Source organism: Crinia signifera, chromosome 2 (genome assembly GCF_055691185.1).
Source record: "Crinia signifera chromosome 2, ASM5569118v1, whole genome shotgun sequence".
NCBI lineage: Eukaryota > Metazoa > Chordata > Amphibia > Anura > Myobatrachidae > Crinia > Crinia signifera.
The window spans coordinates 152,733,906-152,753,131 of record NC_139218.1 but is presented as its reverse complement, the minus strand read 5'-3'; the positions used below and the strand labels follow the sequence as shown (position 1 = coordinate 152,753,131).

At 35.0% G+C, this 19,226-nt stretch overlaps 22 non-coding genes across 22 annotated transcripts; all 22 read right to left on the bottom strand.

Annotated features, from left to right (window-relative positions):
• Positions 1 to 115: 115 nt before the first annotated feature.
• On the bottom strand, positions 116 to 189 carry TRNAI-AAU (transfer RNA isoleucine (anticodon AAU)). The gene has a single exon. It is a non-coding gene; the product is annotated as a tRNA-Ile (tRNA).
• A 761-nt stretch (positions 190 to 950) lies between these two features.
• On the bottom strand, positions 951 to 1,024 carry TRNAI-AAU (transfer RNA isoleucine (anticodon AAU)). The gene has a single exon. It is a non-coding gene; the product is annotated as a tRNA-Ile (tRNA).
• Positions 1,025 to 1,786: 762 nt separating this feature from the next.
• TRNAI-AAU (transfer RNA isoleucine (anticodon AAU)) lies at positions 1,787 to 1,860 on the bottom strand. The gene has a single exon. It is a non-coding gene; the product is annotated as a tRNA-Ile (tRNA).
• A 761-nt stretch (positions 1,861 to 2,621) lies between these two features.
• On the bottom strand, positions 2,622 to 2,695 carry TRNAI-AAU (transfer RNA isoleucine (anticodon AAU)). Its single transcript has one exon. It is a non-coding gene; the product is annotated as a tRNA-Ile (tRNA).
• Positions 2,696 to 3,457: 762 nt separating this feature from the next.
• TRNAI-AAU (transfer RNA isoleucine (anticodon AAU)) lies at positions 3,458 to 3,531 on the bottom strand. The gene has a single exon. It is a non-coding gene; the product is annotated as a tRNA-Ile (tRNA).
• Positions 3,532 to 4,293: 762 nt separating this feature from the next.
• On the bottom strand, positions 4,294 to 4,367 carry TRNAI-AAU (transfer RNA isoleucine (anticodon AAU)). Its single transcript has one exon. It is a non-coding gene; the product is annotated as a tRNA-Ile (tRNA).
• Positions 4,368 to 5,129: 762 nt separating this feature from the next.
• Positions 5,130 to 5,203, bottom strand: TRNAI-AAU (transfer RNA isoleucine (anticodon AAU)). The gene has a single exon. It is a non-coding gene; the product is annotated as a tRNA-Ile (tRNA).
• A 762-nt stretch (positions 5,204 to 5,965) lies between these two features.
• On the bottom strand, positions 5,966 to 6,039 carry TRNAI-AAU (transfer RNA isoleucine (anticodon AAU)). Its single transcript has one exon. It is a non-coding gene; the product is annotated as a tRNA-Ile (tRNA).
• A 762-nt stretch (positions 6,040 to 6,801) lies between these two features.
• TRNAI-AAU (transfer RNA isoleucine (anticodon AAU)) lies at positions 6,802 to 6,875 on the bottom strand. Its single transcript has one exon. It is a non-coding gene; the product is annotated as a tRNA-Ile (tRNA).
• Positions 6,876 to 7,590: 715 nt separating this feature from the next.
• On the bottom strand, positions 7,591 to 7,664 carry TRNAI-AAU (transfer RNA isoleucine (anticodon AAU)). Its single transcript has one exon. It is a non-coding gene; the product is annotated as a tRNA-Ile (tRNA).
• Positions 7,665 to 8,426: 762 nt separating this feature from the next.
• On the bottom strand, positions 8,427 to 8,500 carry TRNAI-AAU (transfer RNA isoleucine (anticodon AAU)). Its single transcript has one exon. It is a non-coding gene; the product is annotated as a tRNA-Ile (tRNA).
• Positions 8,501 to 9,599: 1,099 nt separating this feature from the next.
• TRNAI-AAU (transfer RNA isoleucine (anticodon AAU)) lies at positions 9,600 to 9,673 on the bottom strand. The gene has a single exon. It is a non-coding gene; the product is annotated as a tRNA-Ile (tRNA).
• A 693-nt stretch (positions 9,674 to 10,366) lies between these two features.
• TRNAI-AAU (transfer RNA isoleucine (anticodon AAU)) lies at positions 10,367 to 10,440 on the bottom strand. The gene has a single exon. It is a non-coding gene; the product is annotated as a tRNA-Ile (tRNA).
• Positions 10,441 to 11,802: 1,362 nt separating this feature from the next.
• Positions 11,803 to 11,876, bottom strand: TRNAI-AAU (transfer RNA isoleucine (anticodon AAU)). The gene has a single exon. It is a non-coding gene; the product is annotated as a tRNA-Ile (tRNA).
• A 715-nt stretch (positions 11,877 to 12,591) lies between these two features.
• Positions 12,592 to 12,665, bottom strand: TRNAI-AAU (transfer RNA isoleucine (anticodon AAU)). Its single transcript has one exon. It is a non-coding gene; the product is annotated as a tRNA-Ile (tRNA).
• Positions 12,666 to 14,018: 1,353 nt separating this feature from the next.
• On the bottom strand, positions 14,019 to 14,092 carry TRNAI-AAU (transfer RNA isoleucine (anticodon AAU)). The gene has a single exon. It is a non-coding gene; the product is annotated as a tRNA-Ile (tRNA).
• A 716-nt stretch (positions 14,093 to 14,808) lies between these two features.
• Positions 14,809 to 14,882, bottom strand: TRNAI-AAU (transfer RNA isoleucine (anticodon AAU)). The gene has a single exon. It is a non-coding gene; the product is annotated as a tRNA-Ile (tRNA).
• A 716-nt stretch (positions 14,883 to 15,598) lies between these two features.
• On the bottom strand, positions 15,599 to 15,672 carry TRNAI-AAU (transfer RNA isoleucine (anticodon AAU)). Its single transcript has one exon. It is a non-coding gene; the product is annotated as a tRNA-Ile (tRNA).
• A 715-nt stretch (positions 15,673 to 16,387) lies between these two features.
• On the bottom strand, positions 16,388 to 16,461 carry TRNAI-AAU (transfer RNA isoleucine (anticodon AAU)). Its single transcript has one exon. It is a non-coding gene; the product is annotated as a tRNA-Ile (tRNA).
• A 762-nt stretch (positions 16,462 to 17,223) lies between these two features.
• Positions 17,224 to 17,297, bottom strand: TRNAI-AAU (transfer RNA isoleucine (anticodon AAU)). The gene has a single exon. It is a non-coding gene; the product is annotated as a tRNA-Ile (tRNA).
• Positions 17,298 to 18,012: 715 nt separating this feature from the next.
• TRNAI-AAU (transfer RNA isoleucine (anticodon AAU)) lies at positions 18,013 to 18,086 on the bottom strand. The gene has a single exon. It is a non-coding gene; the product is annotated as a tRNA-Ile (tRNA).
• A 715-nt stretch (positions 18,087 to 18,801) lies between these two features.
• On the bottom strand, positions 18,802 to 18,875 carry TRNAI-AAU (transfer RNA isoleucine (anticodon AAU)). The gene has a single exon. It is a non-coding gene; the product is annotated as a tRNA-Ile (tRNA).
• Between the last annotated feature and the right edge of the window lie 351 nt (positions 18,876 to 19,226).

Here is a 19,226-nt window from a genome sequence, read left to right as displayed (position 1 = left end):
GCTACAAGGGATAATCACTATAGCCAATACTGATGATGAAGCCTAGTTTCCAAGCACTGTACTACAAGTTTAAATCCATTGTTGTCAATGATGTTGGGTCATCAAGAAAAACAAATAGCCAGTGTGGGGATCGAACCCAAGACCTTGGCGTTATTAGCACCACGCTCTAACCAACTGAGCTAACCGGCCACACTCTTTGAATGCGAAAATCCAAAATGACAAATAATCTTCATATCATTATGTGTATTATTTCTAAAAGGTGATTTTTGTTGACAATAAATCATTATATGTATTATTTCTAAAAGGTGATTTTTGTTGACAATCATTTTTTCTCCCTTCATACTTTTGCAAAAACGATAAATGAGGTCCCATTTTAAAGATTAAGTTATTTGCTTCAGATACATTGTTAGTTAAGAATTGTATATGGTTTTGTTTCTTTAAAAATTGAAGTTACAAATTGACTTTGTGCCCTACACTTCTTTCCCTGGATGTGTTGATACAGCATGGCAAAGATGATCAGTTTTGCACAGCTTCTCAAAATGGCTACATATGAACCAGTTCTTCTTTCATCCTACTACAAACCACCAACCTCACTATAAAATGAATTGTATTTTATTTGCATGAAACATTTACGCATGGGCCACGTAGTAGATCATATATTGATTGAAAAGCATTTCTATTTTAAAGAAAAATCATAAAGCATAAAGTGCTTTGAAGTGTGGCATTGGTAATAGGGCTTTCATTTATTCCTACAGCCCAAAGCAAAATAAAAATAGGGTGTAAAATACTATATATTTAAAGTATAATGGTAAAAGATCTACAATGTATTCAAGGCAGTTACTAGGATAATCACTATAGCCAATACTGATGATGAAGCCTAGTTTCCAAGCACTGTACTACAAGTTTAAATCCATTGTTGTCAATGATGTTGGGTCATCAAGATAAACAAATGGCCAGTGTGGGGATCGAACCCAAGACCTTGGCGTTATTAGCACCACGCTCTAACCAACTGAGCTAACCGGCCACACTCTTTGAATGCGAAAATCCAAAATGACAAATAATCTTCATATCATTATGTGTATTATTTCTAAAAGGTGATTTTTGTTGACAATAAATCATTGTATGTATTATTTCTAAAAGGTGATTTTTGTTGACAATCATTTTTTCTCCCTTCATACTTTTGCAAAAACGATAAATGAGGTCCCATTTTAAAGATTGAGTTATTTGCTTCAGATACATTGTTAGTTAAGAATTGTATATGGTTTTGTTTCTTTAAAAATTGAAGTTACAAATTGACTTTGTGCCCTATACTTTTTTCCCTGGATGTGTTGATACAGCATGGCAAAGATGATCAGTTTTGCACAGCTTCTCAAAATGGCTACATATGAACCAGTTCTTCTTTCATCCTACTACAAACCACCAACCTCACTATAAAATGAATTGTATTTTATTTGCATGAAACATTTACGCATGGGCCACGTAGTAGATCATATATTGATTGAAAAGCATTTCTATTTTAAAGAAAAATCATAAAGCATAAAGTGCTTTGAAGTGTGGCATTGGTAATAGGGCTTTCATTTATTCCTGCAGCCCAAAGCAAAATAAAAATAGGGTGTAAAATACTATATATTTAAAGGATAATGGTAAAAGATCTACAATGTATTCAAGGCAGCTACAAGGGATAATCACTATAGCCAATACTGATGATGAAGCCGAGTTTCCAAGCACTGTACTACAAGTTTAAATCCATTGTTGTCAATGATGTTGGGTCATCAAGGAAAACAAATGGCCAGTGTGGGGATCGAACCCAAGACCTTGGCGTTATTAGCACCACGCTCTAACCAACTGAGCTAACCAGCCACACTCTTTGAATGCGAAAATCCAAAATGACAAATAATCTTCATATCATTATGTGTATTATTTCTAAAAGGTGATTTTTGTTGACAATAAATCATTATATGTATTATTTCTAAAAGGTGATTTTTGTTGACAATCATTTTTTCTCCCTTCATACTTTTGCAAAAACGATAAATGTGGTCCCATTTTAAAGATGAAGTTATTTGCTTCAGATACATTGTTAGTTAAGAATTGTATATGGTTTTGTTTCTTTAAAAATTGAAGTTACAAATTGACTTTGTGCCCTACACTTCTTTCCCTGGATGTGTTGATACAGCATGGCAAAGATGATCAGTTTTGCACAGCTTCTCAAAATGGCTACATATGAACGAGTTCTTCTTTCATCCTACTACAAACCACCAACCTCACTATAAAATGAATTGTATTTTATTTGCATGAAACATTTACGCATGGGCCACGTAGTAGATCATATATTGATTGAAAAGCATTTCTATTTTAAAGAAAAATCATAAAGCATAAAGTGCTTTGAAGTGTGGCATTGGTAATAGGGCTTTCATTTCTTCCTACAGTCCAAAGCAAAATAAAAATAGGGTTTAAAATACTATATATTTAAAGTATAATGGTAAAAGATCTACAATGTATTCAAGGCAGTTACTAGGATAATCACTATAGCCAATACTGATGATGAAGCCTAGTTTCCAAGCACTGTACTACAAGTTTAAATCCATTGTTGTCAATGATGTTGGGTCATCAAGATAAACAAATGGCCAGTGTGGGGATCGAACCCAAGACCTTGGCGTTATTAGCACCACGCTCTAACCAACTGAGCTAACCGGCCACACTCTTTGAATGCGAAAATCCAAAATGACAAATAATCTTCATATCATTATGTGTATTATTTCTAAAAGGTGATTTTTGTTGACAATAAATCATTGTATGTATTATTTCTAAAAGGTGATTTTTGTTGACAATCATTTTTTCTCCCTTCATACTTTTGCAAAAACGATAAATGAGGTCCCATTTTAAAGATTGAGTTATTTGCTTCAGATACATTGTTAGTTAAGAATTGTATATGGTTTTGTTTCTTTAAAAATTGAAGTTACAAATTGACTTTGTGCCCTATACTTTTTTCCCTGGATGTGTTGATACAGCATGGCAAAGATGATCAGTTTTGCACAGCTTCTCAAAATGGCTACATATGAACCAGTTCTTCTTTCATCCTACTACAAACCACCAACCTCACTATAAAATGAATTGTATTTTATTTGCATGAAACATTTACGCATGGGCCACGTAGTAGATCATATATTGATTGAAAAGCATTTCTATTTTAAAGAAAAATCATAAAGCATAAAGTGCTTTGAAGTGTGACATTGGTAATAGGGCTTTCATTTATTCCTACAGCCCAAAGCAAAATAAAAATAGGGTGTAAAATACTATATATTTAAAGGATAATGGTAAAAGATCTACAATGTATTCAAGGCAGCTACAAGGGATAATCACTATAGCCAATACTGATGATGAAGCCGAGTTTCCAAGCACTGTACTACAAGTTTAAATCCATTGTTGTCAATGATGTTGGGTCATCAAGGAAAACAAATGGCCAGTGTGGGGATCGAACCCAAGACCTTGGCGTTATTAGCACCACGCTCTAACCAACTGAGCTAACCGGCCACACTCTTTGAATGCGAAAATCCAAAATGACAAATAATCTTCATATCATTATGTGTATTATTTCTAAAAGGTGATTTTTGTTGACAATAAATCATTATATGTATTATTTCTAAAAGGTGATTTTTGTTGACAATCATTTTTTCTCCCTTCATACTTTTGCAAAAACGATAAATGAGGTCCCATTTTAAAGATGAAGTTATTTGCTTCAGATACATTGTTAGTTAAGAATTGTATATGGTTTTGTTTCTTTAAAAATTGAAGTTACAAATTGACTTTGTGCCCTACACTTCTTTCCCTGGATGTGTTGATACAGCATGGCAAAGATGATCAGTTTTGCACAGCTTCTCAAAATGGCTACATATGAACGAGTTCTTCTTTCATCCTACTACAAACCACCAACCTCACTATAAAATGAATTGTATTTTATTTGCATGAAACATTTACGCATGGGCCACGTAGTAGATCATATATTGATTGAAAAGCATTTCTATTTTAAAGAAAAATCATAAAGCATAAAGTGCTTTGAAGTGTGGCATTGGTAATAGGGCTTTCATTTATTCCTACAGCCCAAAGCAAAATAAAAATAGGGTGTAAAATACTATATATTTAAAGGATAATGGTAAAAGATCTACAATGTATTCAAGGCAGCTACAAGGGATAATCACTATAGCCAATACTGATGATGAAGCCGAGTTTCCAAGCACTGTACTACAAGTTTAAATCCATTGTTGTCAATGATGTTGGGTCATCAAGGAAAACAAATGGCCAGTGTGGGGATCGAACCCAAGACCTTGGCGTTATTAGCACCACGCTCTAACCAACTGAGCTAACCGGCCACACTCTTTGAATGCGAAAATCCAAAATGACAAATAATCTTCAAATCATTATGTGTATTATTTCTAAAAGGTGATTTTTGTTGACAATAAATCATTATATGTATTATTTCTAAAAGGTGATTTTTGTTGACAATCATTTTTTCTCCCTTCATACTTTTGCAAAAACGATAAATGAGGTCCCATTTTAAAGATTGAGTTATTTGCTTCAGATACATTGTTAGTTAAGAATTGTATATGGTTTTGTTTCTTTAAAAATTGAAGTTACAAATTGACTTTGTGCCCTATACTTTTTTCCCTGGATGTGTTGATACAGCATGGCAAAGATGATCAGTTTTGCACAGCTTCTCAAAATGGCTACATATGAACCAGTTCTTCTTTCATCCTACTACAAACCACCAACCTCACTATAAAATGAATTGTATTTTATTTGCATGAAACATTTACGCATGGGCCACGTAGTAGATCATATATTGATTGAAAAGCATTTCTATTTTAAAGAAAAATCATAAAGCATAAAGTGCTTTGAAGTGTGGCATTGGTAATAGGGCTTTCATTTATTCCTACAGCCCAAAGCAAAATAAAAATAGGGTGTAAAATACTATATATTTAAAGGATAATGGTAAAAGATCTACAATGTATTCAAGGCAGCTACAAGGGATAATCACTATAGCCAATACTGATGATGAAGCCGAGTTTCCAAGCACTGTACTACAAGTTTAAATCCATTGTTGTCAATGATGTTGGGTCATCAAGGAAAACAAATGGCCAGTGTGGGGATCGAACCCAAGACCTTGGCGTTATTAGCACCACGCTCTAACCAACTGAGCTAACCGGCCACACTCTTTGAATGCGAAAATCCAAAATGACAAATAATCTTCATATCATTATGTGTATTATTTCTAAAAGGTGATTTTTGTTGACAATAAATCATTATATGTATTATTTCTAAAAGGTGATTTTTGTTGACAATCATTTTTTCTCCCTTCATACTTTTGCAAAAACGATAAATGAGGTCCCATTTTAAAGATGAAGTTATTTGCTTCAGATACATTGTTAGTTAAGAATTGTATATGGTTTTGTTTCTTTAAAAATTGAAGTTACAAATTGACTTTGTGCCCTACACTTCTTTCCCTGGATGTGTTGATACAGCATGGCAAAGATGATCAGTTTTGCACAGCTTCTCAAAATGGCTACATATGAACGAGTTCTTCTTTCATCCTACTACAAACCACCAACCTCACTATAAAATGAATTGTATTTTATTTGCATGAAACATTTACGCATGGGCCACGTAGTAGATCATATATTGATTGAAAAGCATTTCTATTTTAAAGAAAAATCATAAAGCATAAAGTGCTTTGAAGTGTGGCATTGGTAATAGGGCTTTCATTTATTCCTACAGCCCAAAGCAAAATAAAAATAGGGTGTAAAATACTATATATTTAAAGGATAATGGTAAAAGATCTACAATGTATTCAAGGCAGCTACAAGGGATAATCACTATAGCCAATACTGATGATGAAGCCGAGTTTCCAAGCACTGTACTACAAGTTTAAATCCATTGTTGTCAATGATGTTGGGTCATCAAGGAAAACAAATGGCCAGTGTGGGGATCGAACCCAAGACCTTGGCGTTATTAGCACCACGCTCTAACCAACTGAGCTAACCGGCCACACTCTTTGAATGCGAAAATCCAAAATGACAAATAATCTTCAAATCATTATGTGTATTATTTCTAAAAGGTGATTTTTGTTGACAATAAATCATTATATGTATTATTTCTAAAAGGTGATTTTTGTTGACAATCATTTTTTCTCCCTTCATACTTTTGCAAAAACGATAAATGAGGTCCCATTTTAAAGATTAAGTTATTTGCTTCAGATACATTGTTAGTTAAGAATTGTATATGGTTTTGTTTCTTTAAAAATTGAAGTTACAAATTGACTTTGTGCCCTACACTTCTTTCCCTGGATGTGTTGATACAGCATGGCAAAGATGATCAGTTTTGCACAGCTTCTCAAAATGGCTACATATGAACCAGTTCTTCTTTCATCCTACTGCAAACCACCAACCTCACTATAAAATGAATTGTATTTTATTTGCATGAAACATTTACGCATGGGCCACGTAGTAGATCATATATTGATTGAAAAGCATTTCTATTTTAAAGAAAAATCATAAAGCATAAAGTGCTTTGAAGTGTGGCATTGGTAATAGGGCTTTCATTTCTTCCTACAGTCCAAAGCAAAATAAAAATAGGGTGTAAAATACTATATATTTAAAGGATAATGGTAAAAGATCTACAATATATTCAAGGCAGCTACAAGGGATAATCACTATAGCCAATACTGATGATGAAGCCTAGTTTCCAAGCACTGTACTACAAGTTTAAATCCATTGTTGTCAATGATGTTGGGTCATCAAGAAAAACAAATGGCCAGTGTGGGGATCGAACCCAAGACCTTGGCATTATTAGCACCACGCTCTAACCAACTGAGCTAACCGGCCACACTATTTGAATTTGAAAATCCAAAATGACAAATAATCTTCAAATCATTATATGTATTATTTCTAAATGGTGATTTTTGTTGACAATCATTTTTTCTCCCTTCATACTTTTGCAAAAACGATAAATGAGGTCCCATTTGAAAGATTAAGTTACTTGCTTCAGATAAATTGTTAGTTAAGAATTGTATATGGTTTTGTTTCTTTAAAAATTGAAGTTGCAAATTGACTTTGTGCCCTACACTTCTTTCCCTGGATGTGTTGATACAGCATGGCAAAGAAGATCAGTTTTGCACAGCTTCTCGAAATGGCTACATATGACCCAGTTCTTCTTTCATCCTACTACAAACCACCAACCTCACTATAAAATTAATTGTATTTTATTTGCATGAAACATTTACGCATGGGCCACGTAGTAGATCATATATTGATTGAAAAGCATTTCTATTTTAAAGAAAAATCATAAAGCATAAAGTGCTTTGAAGTGTGGCATTGGTAATAGGGCTTTCATTTCTTCCTACAGTCCAAAGCAAAATAAAAATAGGGTTTAAAATACTATATATTTAAAGTATAATGGTAAAAGATCTACAATGTATTCAAGGCAGTTACTAGGTTAATCACTATAGCCAATACTGATGATGAAGCCTAGTTTCCAAGCACTGTACTACAAGTTTAAATCCATTGTTGTCAATGATGTTGGGTCATCAAGATAAACAAATGGCCAGTGTGGGGATCGAACCCAAGACCTTGGCGTTATTAGCACCACGCTCTAACCAACTGAGCTAACCGGCCACACTGTTTGAATGCGAAAATCCAAAATGACAAATAATCTTCATATCATTATGTGTATTATTTCTAAAAGGTGATTTTTGTTGACAATAAATCATTGTATGTATTATTTCTAAAAGGTGATTTTTGTTGACAATCATTTTTTCTCCCTTCATACTTTTGCAAAAACGATAAATGAGGTCCCATTTTAAAGATTAAGTTATTTGCTTCAGATACATTGTTAGTTAATAATTGTATATGGATTTGTTTCTTTAAAAATTGAAGTTACAAATTGACTTTGTGCCCTATACTTCTTTCCCTGGATGTGTTGATACAGCATGGCAAAGATGATCAGTTTTGCACAGCTTCTCAAAATGGCTACATATGAACCAGTTCTTCTTTCATCCTACTACAAACCACCAACCTCACTATAAAATGAATTGTATTTTATTTGCATGAAACATTTACGCATGGGCCACGTAGTAGATCATATATTGATTGAAAAGCATTTCTATTTTAAAGAAAAATCATAAAGCATAAAGTGCTTTGAAGTGTGGCATTGGTAATAGGGCTTTCATTTCTTCCTACAGTCCAAAGCAAAATAAAAATAGGGTGTAAAATACTATATATTTAAAGGATAATGGTAAAAGATCTACAATGTATTCAAGGCAGCTACAAGGGATAATCACTATAGCCAATACTGATGATGAAGCCTAGTTTCCAAGCACTGTACTACAAGTTTAAATCCATTGTTGTCAATGATGTTGGGTCATCAAGAAAAACGAATAGCCAGTGTGGGGATCGAACCCAAGACCTTGGCGTTATTAGCACCACGCTCTAACCAACTGAGCTAACCGGCCACACTCTTTGAATGCGAAAATCCAAAATGAAAAATAATCTTCAAATCATTATATGTATTATTTCTAAAAGGTGATTTTTGTTGACAATCATTTTTTCTCCCTTCATACTTTTGCAAAAACGATAAATGAGGTCCCATTTTAAAGATTAAGTTATTTGCTTCAGATACATTGTTAGTTAAGAATTGTATATGGTTTTGTTTCTTTAAAAATTGAAGTTACAAATTGACTTTGTGCCCTACACTTCGCTCGCCACGCTTCGGGCTCGGTGGCTCGCTACGCTCGCCACAGGTTTATATCCAACTCCATGCCCACTTGGATAGTAGGGGTATGAAAAGGACCCCTTTTTCCATAGGAATCATTTTAACATTGATTCCTATGGAAAAATCGGGTCATCGCATCCGATGGTCGGATGCGATGCGATGCGATGCGATATCGCATCGCATCGCATCGGATTGTATGCCTTAACTTAAGGCATACAATCAAAAAATCGGGAGCCCGGATAACTCACAAGTACCCCCATTTTAAAGATTAAGTTATTTGCTTCAGATACATTGTTAGTTAAGAATTGTATATGGTTTTGTTTCTTTAAAAATTGAAGTTACAAATTGACTTTGTGCCCTACACTTCTTTCCCTGGATGTGTTGATACAGCATGGCAAAGATGATCAGTTTTGCACAGCTTCTCAAAATTGCTACATATGAACCAGTTCTTCTTTCATCCTACTACAAACCACCAACCTCACTATAAAATTAATTGTATTTTATTTGCATGAAACATTTACGCATGGGCCACGTAGTAGATCATATATTTATTGAAAAGCATTTCTATTTTAAAGAAAAATCATAAAGCATAAAGTGCTTTGAAGTGTGGCATTGGTAATAGGGCTTTCATTTATTCCTACAGCCCAAAGCAAAATAAAAATAGGGTGTAAAATACTATATATTTAAAGGATAATGGTAAAAGATCTACAATGTATTCAAGGCAGCTACAAGGGATAATCACTATAGCCAATACTGATGATGAAGCCTAGTTTCCAAGCACTGTACTACAAGTTTAAATCCATTGTTGTCAATGATGTTGGGTCATCAAGAAAAACAAATGGCCAGTGTGGGGATCGAACCCAAGACCTTGGCGTTATTAGCACCACGCTCTAACCAACTGAGCTAACCGGCCACACTGTTTGAATGTGAAAATCCAAAATGACAAATAATCTTCAAATCATTATATGTATTATTTCTGAAAGGTGATTTTTGTTGACAATCATTTTTTCTCCCTTCATACTTTTGCAAAAACGATAAATGAGGTCCCATTTTAAAGATTAAGTTACTTGCTTCAGATAAATTGTTAGTTAAGAATTGTATATGGTTTTGTTTCTTTAAAAATTTAAGTTACAAATTGACTTTGTGCCCTACACTTCTTTCCCTGGATGTGTTGATACAGCATGGCAAAGAAGATCAGTTTTGCACAGCTTCTCGAAATGGCTACATATGAACCAGTTCTTCTTTCATCCTACTACAAACCACCAACCTCACTATAAAATGAATTGTATTTTATTTGCATGAAACATTTACGCATGGGCCACGTAGTAGATCATATATTGATTGAAAAGCATTTCTATTTGAAAGAAAAATCATAAAGCATAAAGTGCTTTGAAGTGTGGCATTGGTAATAGGGCTTTCATTTCTTCCTACAGTCCAAAGCAAAATAAAAATAGGGTGTAAAATACCCTATTTAAAGTATAATGGTAAAAGATCTACAATGTATTCAAGGCAGTTACTAGGATAATCACTATAGCCAATACTGATGATGAAGCCTAGTTTCCAAGCACATTGTTGTCAATGATGTTGGGTCATCAAGATAAACAAATGGCCAGTGTGGGGATCGAACCCAAGAACTTGGCGTTATTAGCACCACGCTCTAACCAACTGAGCTAACCGGCCACACTCTTTGAATGTGAAAATCCAAAAAGACAAATAATCTTCATATCATTATGTGTATTATTTCTAAAAGGTGATTTTTGTTGACAATAAATCATTATATGTATTATTTCTAAAAGGTGATTTTTGTTGACAATAATTTTTTCTCCCTTCATACTTTTGCAAAAACGATAAATGAGGTCCCATTTTGGTACTTGTGAGTTATCCGGGCGCCCGATTTTAAAATCGGGTCGGATCGGGACATCGCATCGCATCGCATGCGACCATCGGATGCGATGCGATGCGATGACCCGATTTTTCCATAGGAATCAATGTTAAAATGGACTGAGTCCATTTTAACATGGAATTCAATGGGAAAAAGGGGTCCTTTTCATACCCCTACTATCCAAGTGGGCATGGAGTTGGATATAAACCTGTGGCGAGCGTAGCGAGCCACCGAGCCCGAAGCGTGGCGAGCGTAGCGAGCCCCGCGAAGGGACACGGAATACCGTCCCCTCGCGGGGCTCGCTTCGCTCGCCACGCTTCGGGCTCGATGGCTCGCTACGCTCGCCACAGGTTTATATCCAACTCCATGCCCACTTGGATAGTAGGGGTATGAAAAGGACCCCTTTTTCCATAGGAATCATTTTAACATTGATTCCTATGGAAAAATCGGGTCATTGCATCCGATGGTCGGATGCGATGCGATGCGATGCGATATCGCATCGCATCGCATCGGATTGTATGCCTTAACTTAAGGCATACAATCAAAAAATCGGGAGCCCGGATAACTCACAAGTACCCCCATTTTAAAGATTAAGTTATTTGCTTCAGATACATTGTTAGTTAAGAATTGTATATGGTTTTGTTTCTTTAAAAATTGAAGTTACAAATTGACTTTGTGCCCTACACTTCTTTCCCTGGATGTGTTGATACAGCATGGCAAAGAAGATCAGTTTTGCACAGCTTCTCGAAATGGCTACATATGAACCAGTTCTTCTTTCATCCTACTACAAACCACCAACCTCACTATAAAATGAATTGTATTTTATTTGCATGAAACATTTACGCATGGGCCACGTAGTAGATCATATATTGATTGAAAAGCATTTCTATTTGAAAGAAAAATCATAAAGCATAAAGTGCTTTGAAGTGTGGCATTGGTAATAGGGCTTTCATTTCTTCCTACAGTCCAAAGCAAAATAAAAATAGGGTGTAAAATACTATATATTTAAAGTATAATGGTAAAAGATCTACAATGTATTCAAGGCAGTTACTAGGATAATCACTATAGCCAATACTGATGATGAAGCCTAGTTTCCAAGCACTGTACTACAAGTTTAAATCCATTGTTGTCAATGATGTTGGGTCATCAAGAAAAACAAATGGCCAATGTGGGGATCGAACCCAAGACCTTGGCGTTATTAGCACCACGCTCTAACCAACTGAGCTAACCGGCCACACTGTTTGAATGTGAAAATCCAAAATGACAAATAATCTTCAAATCATTATATGTATTATTTCTAAAAGGTGATTTTTGTTGACAATCATTTTTTCTCCCTTCATACTTTTGCAAAAACGATAAATGAGGTCCCATTTTAAAGATTAAGTTACTTGCTTCAGATAAATTGTTAGTTAAGAATTGTATATGGTTTTGTTTCTTTAAAAATTGAAGTTACAAATTGACTTTGTGCCCTACACTTCTTTCCCTGGATGTGTTGATACAGCATGGCAAAGAAGATCAGTTTTGCACAGCTTCTCGAAATGGCTACATATGAACCAGTTCTTCTTTCATCCTACTACAAACCACCAACCTCACTATAAAATGAATTGTATTTTATTTGCATGAAACATTTACGCATGGGCCACGTAGTAGATCATTTATTGATTGAAAAGCATTTCTATTTGAAAGAAAAATCATAAAGCATAAAGTGCTTTGAAGTGTGGCATTGGTAATAGGGCTTTCATTTCTTCCTACAGTCCAAAGCAAAATAAAAATAGGGTGTAAAATACTATATATTTAAAGTATAATGGTAAAAGATCTACAATGTATTCAAGGCAGTTACTAGGATAATCACTATAGCCAATACTGATGATGAAGCCTAGTTTCCAAGCACTGTACTACAAGTTTAAATCCATTGTTGTCAATGATGTTGGGTCATCAAGATAAACAAATGGCCAGTGTGGGGATCGAACCCAAGACCTTGGCGTTATTAGCACCACGCTCTAACCAACTGAGCTAACCGGCCACACTCTTTGAATGCGAAAATCCAAAAAGACAAATAATCTTCATATCATTATGTGTATTATTTCTAAAAGGTGATTTTTGTTGACAATAAATCATTATATGTATTATTTCTAAAAGGTGATTTTTGTTGACAATAATTTTTTCTCCCTTCATACTTTTGCAAAAACGATAAATGAGGTCCCATTTTGGTACTTGTGAGTTATCCGGGCGCCCGATTTTAAAATCGGGTCGGATCGGGACATCGCATCGCATCGCATGCGACCATCGAATGCGATGCGATGACCCGATTTTTCCATAGGAATCAATGTTAAAATGGACTGAGTCCATTTTAACATGGAATTCAATGGGAAAAAGGGGTCCTTTTCATACCCCTACTATCCAAGTGGGCATGGAGTTGGATATAAACCTGTGGCGAGCGTAGCGAGCCACCGAGCCCGAAGCGTGGCGAGCGTAGCGAGCCCCGCGAGGGGACACGGAATACCGTCCCCTCGCGGGGCTCGCTTCGCTCGCCACGCTTCGGGCTCGGTGGCTCGCTACGCTCGCCACAGGTTTATATCCAACTCCATGCCCACTTGGATAGTAGGGGTATGAAAAGGACCCCTTTTTCCATAGGAATCATTTTAACATTGATTCCTATGGAAAAATCGGGTCATCGCATCCGATGGTCGGATGCGATGCGATGCGATGCGATATCGCATCGCATCGGATTGTATGCCTTAACTTAAGGCATACAATCAAAAAATCGGGAGCCCGGATAACTCACAAGTACCCCCATTTTAAAGATTAAGTTATTTGCTTCAGATACATTGTTAGTTAAGAATTGTATATGGTTTTGTTTCTTTAAAAATTGAAGTTACAAATTGACTTTGTGCCCTACACTTCTTTCCCTGGATGTGTTGATACATCATGGCAAAGATGATCAGTTTTGCACAGCTTCTCAAAATTGCTACATATGAACCAGTTCTTCTTTCATCCTACTACAAACCACCAACCTCACTATAAAATTAATTGTATTTTATTTGCATGAAACATTTACGCATGGGCCACGTAGTAGATCATATATTTATTGAAAAGCATTTCTATTTTAAAGAAAAATCATAAAGCATAAAGTGCTTTGAAGTGTGGCATTGGTAATAGGGCTTTCATTTATTCCTACAGCCCAAAGCAAAATAAAAATAGGGTGTAAAATACTATATATTTAAAGGATAATGGTAAAAGATCTACAATGTATTCAAGGCAGCTACAAGGGATAATCACTATAGCCAATACTGATGATGAAGCCTAGTTTCCAAGCACTGTACTACAAGTTTAAATCCATTGTTGTCAATGATGTTGGGTCATCAAGAAAAACAAATGGCCAGTGTGGGGATCGAACCCAAGACCTTGGCGTTATTAGCACCACGCTCTAACCAACTGAGCTAACCGGCCACACTGTTTGAATGTGAAAATCCAAAATGACAAATAATCTTCAAATCATTATATGTATTATTTCTAAAAGGTGATTTTTGTTGACAATCATTTTTTCTCCCTTCATACTTTTGCAAAAACGATAAATGAGGTCCCATTTTAAAGATTAAGTTATTTGCTTCAGATACATTGTTAGTTAAGAATTGTATATGGTTTTGTTTCTTTAAAAATTGAAGTTACAAATTGACTTTGTGCCCTACACTTCTTTCCCTGGATGTGTTGATACAGCATGGCAAAGATGATCAGTTTTGCACAGCTTCTCAAAATTGCTACATATGAACCAGTTCTTCTTTCATCCTACTACAAACCACCAACCTCACTATAAAATGAATTCTATTTTATTTGCATGAAACATTTACGCATGGGCCACGTAGTAGATCATATATTTATTGAAAAGCATTTCTATTTTAAAGAAAAATCATAAAGCATAAAGTGCTTTGAAGTGTGGCATTGGTAATAGGGCTTTCATTTATTCCTACAGCCCAAAGCAAAATAAAAATAGGGTGTAAAATACTATATATTTAAAGGATAATGGTAAAAGATCTACAATGTATTCAAGGCAGCTACAAGGGATAATCACTATAGCCAATACTGATGATGAAGCCTAGTTTCCAAGCACTGTACTACAAGTTTAAATCCATTGTTGTCAATGATGTTGGGTCATCAAGAAAAACAAATGGCCAGTGTGGGGATCGAACCCAAGACCTTGGCGTTATTAGCACCACGCTCTAACCAACTGAGCTAACCGGCCACACTGTTTGAATGCGAAAATCCAAAATGACAAATAATCTTCAAATCATTATATGTATTATTTCTAAAAGGTGATTTTTGTTGACAATCATTTTTTCTCCCTTCATACTTTTGCAAAAACGATAAATGAGGTCCCATTTTAAAGATTAAGTTATTTGCTTCAGATACATTGTTAGTTAAGAATTGTATATGGTTTTGTTTCTTTAAAAATTGAAGTTACAAATTGACTTTGTGCCCTACACTTCTTTCCCTGGATGTGTTGATACAGCATGGCAAAGATGATCAGTTTTGCACAGCTTCTCAAAATTGCTACATATGAACCAGTTCTTCTTTCATCCTACTACAAACCACCAACCTCACTATAAAATGAATTCTATTTTATTTGCATGAAACATTTACGCATGGGCCACGTAGTAGATCATATATTTATTGAAAAGCATTTCTATTTTAAAGAAAAATCATAAAGCATAAAGTGCTTTGAAGTGTGGCATTGGTAATAGGGCTTTCATTTATTCCTACAGCCCAAAGCAAAATAAAAATAGGGTGTAAAATACTATATATTTAAAGGATAATGGTAAAAGATCTACAATGTATTCAAGGCAGCTACAAGGGATAATCACTATAGCCAATACTGATGATGAAGCCTAGTTTCCAAGCACTGTACTACAAGTTTAAATCCATTGTTGTCAATGATGTTGGGTCATCAAGAAAAACAAATGGCCAGTGTGGGGATCGAACCCAAGACCTTGGCGTTATTAGCACCACGCTCTAACCAACTGAGCTAACCGGCCACACTGTTTGAATGTGAAAATCCAAAATGACAAATAATCTTCAAATCATTATATGTATTATTTCTAAAAGGTGATTTTTGTTGACAATCATTTTTTCTCCCTTCATACTTTTGCAAAAACGATAAATGAGGTCCCATTTTAAAGATTAAGTTATTTGCTTCAGATACATTGTTAGTTAAGAATTGTATATGGTTTTGTTTCTTTAAAAATTGAAGTTGCAAATTGACTTTGTGCCCTACACTTCTTTCCCTGGATGTGTTGATACAGCATGGCAAAGAAGATCAGTTTTGCACAGCTTCTCGAAATGGCTACATATGAACCAGTTCTTCTTTCATCCTACTACAAACCACCAACCTCACTATAAAATGAATTGTATTTTATTTGCATGAAACATTTACGCATGGGCCACGTAGTAGATCATATATTGATTGAAAAGCATTTCTATTTTAAAGAAAAATCATAAAGCATAAAGTGCTTTGAAGTGTGGCATTGGTAATAGGGCTTTCATTTCTTCCTACAGTCCATAGCAAAATAAAAATAGGGTGTAAAATACTATATATTTAAAGTATAATGGTAAAAGATCTACAATGTATTCAAGGCAGTTACTAGGATAATCACTATAGCCAATACTGATGATGAAGCCTAGTTTCCAAGCACTGTACTACAAGTTTAAATCCATTGTTGTCAATGATGTTGGGTCATCAAGAAAAACAAATGGCCAGTGTGGGGATCGAACCCAAGACCTTGGCGTTATTAGCACCACGCTCTAACCAACTGAGCTAACCGGCCACACTCTTTGAATGCGAAAATCCAAAAAGACAAATAATCTTCATATCATTATGTGTATTATTTCTAAAAGGTGATTTTTGTTGACAATAAATCATTATATGTATTATTTCTAAAAGGTGATTTTTGTTGACAATCATTTTTTCTCCCTTCATACTTTTGCAAAAACGATAAATGAGGTCCCATTTTAAAGATTAAGTTATTTGCTTCAGATACATTGTTAGTTAAGAATTGTATATGGTTTTGTTTCTTTAAAAATTGAAGTTACAAATTGACTTTGTGCCCTACACTTCTTTCCCTGGATGTGTTGATACAGCATGGCAAAGATGATCAGTTTTGCACAGCTTCTCAAAATTGCTACATATGAACCAGTTCTTCTTTCATCCTACTACAAACCACCAACCTCACTATAAAATGAATTGTATTTTATTTGCATGAAACATTTACGCATGGGCCACGTAGTAGATCATATATTTATTGAAAAGCATTTCTATTTTAAAGAAAAATCATAAAGCATAAAGTGCTTTGAAGTGTGGCATTGGTAATAGGGCTTTCATTTATTCCTACAGCCCAAAGCAAAATAAAAATAGGGTGTAAAATACTATATATTTAAAGGATAATGGTAAAAGATCTACAATGTATTCAAGGCAGCTACAAGGGATAATCACTATAGCCAATACTGATGATGAAGCCTAGTTTCCAAGCACTGTACTACAAGTTTAAATCCATTGTTGTCAATGATGTTGGGTCATCAAGAAAAACAAATGGCCAGTGTGGGGATCGAACCCAAGACCTTGGCGTTATTAGCACCACGCTCTAACCAACTGAGCTAACCGGCCACACTGTTTGAATGTGAAAATCCAAAATGACAAATAATCTTCAAATCATTATATGTATTATTTCTAAAAGGTGATTTTTGTTGACAATCATTTTTTCTCCCTTCATACTTTTGCAAAAACGATAAATGAGGTCCCATTTTAAAGATTAAGTTACTTGCTTCAGATACATTGTTAGTTAAGAATTGTATATGGTTTTGTTTCTTTAAAAATTGAAGTTGCAAATTGACTTTGTGCCCTACACTTCTTTCCCTGGATGTGTTGATACAGCATGGCAAAGAAGATCAGTTTTGCACAGCTTCTCGAAATGGCTACATATGAACCAGTTCTTCTTTCATCCTACTACAAACCACCAACCTCACTATAAAATGAATTGTATTTTATTTGCATGAAACATTTACGCATGGGCCACATAGTAGATCATATATTGATTGAAAAGCATTTCTATTTTAAAGAAAAATCATAAAGCATAAAGTGCTTTGAAGTGTGGCATTGGTAATAGGGCTTTCATTTCTTCCTACAGTCCAAAGCAAAATAAAAATAGGGTGTAAAATACTATATATTTAAAGTATAATGGTAAAAGATCTACAATGTATTCAAGGCAGTTACTAGGATAATCACTATAGCCAATACTGATGATGAAGCCTAGTTTCCAAGCACTGTACTACAAGTTTAAATCCATTGTTGTCAATGATGTTGGGTCATCAAGAAAAACAAATGGCCAGTGTGGGGATCGAACCCAAGACCTTGGCGTTATTAGCACCACGCTCTAACCAACTGAGCTAACCGGCCACACTGTTTGAATGTGAAAATCCAAAATGACAAATAATCTTCAAATCATTATATGTATTATTTCTGAAAGGTGATTTTTGTTGACAATCATTTTTTCTCCCTTCATACTTTTGCAAAAACGATAAATGAGGTCCCATTTTAAAGATTAAGTTACTTGCTTCAGATAAATTGTTAGTTAAGAATTGTATATGGTTTTGTTTCTTTAAAAATTGAAGTTACAAATTGACTTTGTGCCCTACACTTCTTTCCCTGGATGTGTTGATACAGCATGGCAAAGAAGATCAGTTTTGCACAGCTTCTCGAAATGGCTACATATGAACCAATTCTTCTTTCATCCTACTACAAACCACCAACCTCACTATAAAATGAATTGTATTTTATTTGCATGAAACATTTACGCATGGGCCACGTAGTAGATCATATATTGATTGAAAAGCATTTCTATTTGAAAGAAAAATCATAAAGCATAAAGTGCTTTGAAGTGTGGCATTGGTAATAGGGCTTTCATTTCTTCCTACAGTCCAAAGCAAAATAAAAATAGGGTGTAAAATACTATATATTTAAAGTATAATGGTAAAAGATCTACAATGTATTCAAGGCAGTTACTAGGATAATCACTATAGCCAATACTGATGATGAAGCCTAGTTTCCAAGCACTGTACTACAAGTTTAAATCCATTGTTGTCAATGATGTTGGGTCATCAAGATAAACAAATGGCCAGTGTGGGGATCGAACCCAAGACCTTGGCGTTATTAGCACCACGCTCTAACCAACTGAGCTAACCGGCCACACTCTTTGAATGTGAAAATCCAAAAAGACAAATAATCTTCATATCATTATGTGTATTATTTCTAAAAGGTGATTTTTGTTGACAATAAATCATTATATGTATTATTTCTAAAAGGTGATTTTTGTTGACAATAATTTTTTCTCCCTTCATACTTTTGCAAAAACGATAAATGAGGTCCTATTTTGGTACTTGTGAGTTATCCGGGCGCCCGATTTTAAAATCGGGTCGGATCGGGACATCGCATCGCATCGCATGCGACCATCGGATGCGATGCGATGCGATGACCCGATTTTTCCATAGGAATCAATGTTAAAATGGACTGAGTCCATTTTAACATGGAATTCAATGG